The sequence below is a fragment of the Lolium perenne genome, chromosome 4 (assembly GCF_019359855.2).
Source record: "Lolium perenne isolate Kyuss_39 chromosome 4, Kyuss_2.0, whole genome shotgun sequence".
NCBI classification, from domain to species: domain Eukaryota; kingdom Viridiplantae; phylum Streptophyta; class Magnoliopsida; order Poales; family Poaceae; genus Lolium; species Lolium perenne.
Window position 1 is genome coordinate 13,090,768 of NC_067247.2, and position 4,733 is coordinate 13,095,500.

Below are 4,733 nucleotides of genomic sequence, written 5' to 3' on the forward strand. Positions count from 1 at the left end.
CTAGGCCAGTCATACAAGGTGGATTTGATGCTCAAACGTTCTGGATGTAAAAATTAAGTTCAAGGTTGTTGTTCCAAGTTAAGTTTCACGAATTCAGAGGTTGGTCGTAATAAAAAACTGGATGATGATATTTCAAGTGTAAATCTGGGTTCCCAATCGACAACAAAGCAATAATAGCAGATGTCAAATCAGAGCACAAGCAAAAAAAAAATGAAACAAATAGTGACAAAAATGCAGTATATTTACATAAAAGAGAGCATCAGTACGTATTCCTCTCATTCTTGCAGGAAATAACAAGCAATACTTCGTCCTGATCGAAACCAGCGCATAATTGAGTAGATAGCATCAAAACCGTGGCAGGTCTTTTGTGTTGGATTCTTTTATCCCTGTTTCCACAAGCAGGCAAGGGCAAGTGAGCTAATGATTCCATAGATCAATGAAGTTCCTATGTTCATAAACATTAGTTGTAGCTAGAGGCACTATTACATCACCATGCTAGTAAGAAGAACATCTCATATCCTTTTCCGAGCCGAGCCCTTGACTTCTTGCTTGTTGCACTGGCTCTCAGTGTGGTTTTCGTTGTATCCGCAGATGGTCCCGGAGCAGAACTACCTTCCTATGTCAGTTTCCTACAGATTTCGAATAAGAACATTCACCCCATCAGAAATTCTAAGCTGCTACTCTACATTATGAAATATGTAACTGACGACTTGGGCTATATTTATTTTGGCTTTGAGTCACAGGTCATGTAATTTTATTAAGTTAGAGAAAGAAATTCAAATGGCCTCAGAAGCATTCTGATCTAACCTGCCCACCTCCTCAACTTGTTTCACGAAAAGGGTTGACGGTATCCATGTGGGTATTAAATTGCATAAAAGTTATAATAGCAGCTTAGGTATTCTTGAGGAGAAGCATGTTCATTGATGAAGTTACGAAATAGTCCTCTAAATCAGACATACCGCTTTCAGAATATTGCCAAATTTTACATGATTCTTTTGTTATCCTGTGGCTGCAGTCCTTACTGAAGCAATTTTCAAACATAACTTCTTAGCCTATGTAGTGATAATGACATGAAGAAATGCAATATGTCAGCTATTTTATATAGAAAATAAATAATTTACAAATAAGAGACTAAATCTGCAGGCTTTAACAGTCAGAAAGATGGACAACTAGTACTGTACTAACATCGTCAAGAAAGAATCTAGATAAGTATTTTACACTTGAACACCAAAAATTAATTACTCTTTACAATATAAAAAGGATATAAAGTTCAAACAAGCCAAAAATTCAGAATAAATACATTACTTAGCGATCATTGCCTCTGCTTTCCTTTTTTTAGGTTCAAGGAATCTTGGACCTAAAAGCACTCAGCTCCTGATTTTGATCTCGTATTATTTGATTCCTTTCTTTCACTTTTTTCCTAGAGAGCTCCTCCATTTCATGTTCTGATTCGAAGGGATTAAGATAATAATGTAAGTAAAAGAATAACTTCCAGAAAGGGAGGAACATACAATAATTAAGCAGTAATAACAAAATGTACATTTAGAATCAGAAACATAACCTTCTCCTTGCAATTCAACAATCTCTGTGTCAAAGGGCATGAACGAGTTTTCATCATTAAGCTTAGCTTTGAGGACTTTAACTCCTTTCTTAACTGTTTTGGCAGCAGCAAGCTAAGCAGCAACAATAAGCATAGCCTTATTGTTCAATTAATCCAGCTACAGAATGCAATCATGCTCTGTACATCCTTGATTTTAGAGGAGTGCTTTACAAGTTTCTCATGAGCCTGCGACATGGACATAGTTAAGGTCACAGGGGTATTTACTGGTGCAGCATAACAAGGAACAACAGTAATTGCCACTCTGATACAGCACCACCAGGCCCTAGCAGTAACAGATGGACTCAAAAATATCATAGATATGTACCATAGAGATATATCCTATGAGGAAACCAAATGGTCCTGGGAGACTCATATATAACATATGTTTTCTTTTATCAAAATCCATGGAACTAAAGTCTAAAATGTGTTGCTGCAGCCAATGGTCGTAAGCAAAAAAAGCAACTTTTAGAATTGTCATATTTCTAATGAAAAGTGGTCCCTGGTGAACACTCAACACAAAATAGTGAAACCAGAAAACCTTATCGAGTAACTCCAAAGTGGCATTTTTCTCTTGAACATTTTGCACTGCTAGATACTGAGCCAAATAAAGGGAACCAAGGCCCTCCGCGAGCCGAATTGCATGGAAAAACTAATGTAGTTTGTCAAAACAGGACAAATATAGTTGATATCCAGTCAACTAGTACTAGGCAATCTACAAGATCGACTATATGTGAACATCAGGTCACCGAAAAAATATAATCTGCCAAATTTTGGAACCTGGCCTGCAGCTACAAATAAACTAAATGGAAGAGGTCTCACCTGAACCTTTACTAGGGACTCCAAAAAAATTGAACCTCAATTTGGAGTTTTCTTGGGCATGTTTAGTCTACTCAAAATCTGCCTGGGCTATCAGGAAACATAAAATGCATCAAATACAAGATTATGTACTGAAATGTTGATTAATTTTTATGCAGAACATCAACCTATCAGCGCAAATTGTCAAGAACAGTATATCAGTTGTTTAATTCCCTCATTCTTTAAGTATAGCTTAATGCCAACTGGAGAAGCAGATATCAAGACTCAAGAGTAAATGGTGGATAAAGAATTGTTTCAACAGATTGTGTACAGTGTGCACTTTTTAGATGTAGATAGCTAGCCAGGCAATATGTGGGCTGGAGTGCTTCTAACCTACGAAAGTTGAAAGTTGGATGAAGCTTAGGGCTTCCTAGTTCCTATAGCTGGGAGCTTCGAGTTTATTCGCATCAAAATGGCTGGAGTTTCATCTAGGTGCGCACTTGGAGCCAAGGTATTTTGACCAAGTAGCTCTAGCTTGGATCTAGAAGATCAGAGTCGAGCCACACTAAAGGGCCAAGGCTTTTATATTCAACCTGATATTGAATGTGGTCTTTTGATCAGAATCCCATGTGTTTCATTGTTGTGTATATTGTAGGCATATACTATGTACCATGATAGGTGATTTACAAATTTCATTTGCTATCTGTATGAATTGCTTATATTTTATTTATATAACATGACAAACTCATGTACGGCGAACGATGATAGAGGAAGGCAGCATTCTAAGTAACTTAGATTCATATAAAGCTTTGGGTTGACCAACGCAACAGATGGGTGCGGGCAAAGTTGAAGAAATTTACAATAAACATAAGGTCCTGACAATGTAGTCAATCATCAGAAGAATTCTACGATATCAAAAGACAATTAAGTAGCTGAATAAGTGGTTCAAATTGAGCTATAGACATGAATGCAATGCCACGTAAAGAACGAAATTTGCTAATGATGTGTTTGTGTCGTGAATCAAGCACATTGAACCTGATCATGGTGTCATAGCACAGCTTTATTCTCACAACAGAAATAGAGGAAATAAGACACAAGGCAGGGAATCAACACACCATCCTGTGGATCTCCACGTTCTTGATATTGATGACCACGGCTTTTGCTCCAAGTGCTGCTTTTTGTAAACCTGAACTTTCTGCCACTGGGTACTGACATCCACATTCCAGCTGATGGACCATTGGCTCTTCCATCTACTCCACGAGCTAATGATCCGCAACCTCCTTAGATGCTGCACGAAAGAAACCTGGCACAACAAACAAAAGTTGCAATTTCAGAACTCAAGTTTGCATGTGGGCATTTCCCCGAACAGAAACGCTGCAGAGGCTCTGGACAGTGAAGAACTGATCAATCCTGGCCACTGGCTCCACAGAACACTCGTGGTAGTCGGGTACGTCGTTGATGATGGGGCGCAGGAGGTTGAGCTTCTCCTCTCGTTCCAAGAGGTAGTTGATGAGGGCGCTTAATTAGGACCTCGACGAAGGAGGCGAAGAAGTGGGAGAGGATGGCGGGGAGGATCAGGTCGAGCTGGGGTTTGGCGATGTCGTCGGGGCGGAGGATGGTGCCGGATGAGATATCGGACTGGAGTAGCGCCTTGGCGACCTTCGCGGTCGACAGCATCGGGAACCTGAAGCCGGACGCCATGGAATCGCCGGCGATTCTCCTCCTCCGTTTACCCCAAAATTGAAATTGTTTGGCAGTGGTTCTCGAACTGGGCATCACCGGTTTCAGGTAGGCCGAAGGAACATGGCCCGTTAAGAGACGCCCTCAACTCGAGAGACCATACCTGGGCACTTTTTGGGGCCAGGCCTAAGAAAGCCCGAAGCTGAAAGTCTAGGCCCAAGCCCGGCCCAACCTTCGAGCCAAAAATTTAGGCCCAAGCCTAGCCCAGCCCAGCCCAAGTGGTCCAGCCCGACTTTCGGTAAAATGCATATTCCCTCAAGCTGAGGCCCGGCCCGACTGCCGGGCCAAAAATTCAGGCATGTGCCCGGGCCTGGCACGACGTGCACAATTGCCCTGACCTGGCCCGGGTCAGGCTGCCCATGCCCAGCTATACTTGAGACCACGGAGCAATCGAAAATTCCTATACACATACCTTTACGCCACAATCCGAACCGACGGACCTTTACGCCACAATCCGAACCGACGCGACGCACGTACCATTTTATGGACTTCGCCCACAACAGCATACATCTTCTTCTTCACATCCTTCTCGCTTTTTTATCGACGACCGGACGGCGAGCCACCGCACCATCTCCTCCACCGCCCTCACACCATCTTC

The 4,733-nt window shown here is 41.7% G+C and overlaps 1 long non-coding RNA gene across 1 annotated transcript; it reads right to left on the minus strand.

The window, feature by feature from the left end:
- Positions 1-278: 278 nt before the first annotated feature.
- LOC127291797 (uncharacterized) lies at positions 279-4,158 on the minus strand. The gene is made up of 3 exons (XR_007844727.2): positions 2,420-4,158; positions 1,306-1,445; positions 279-629 (listed from the first exon to the last, which is right to left on the minus strand). It is a non-coding gene; the product is annotated as an uncharacterized lncRNA (long non-coding RNA).
- Positions 4,159-4,733: the final 575 nt, after the last annotated feature.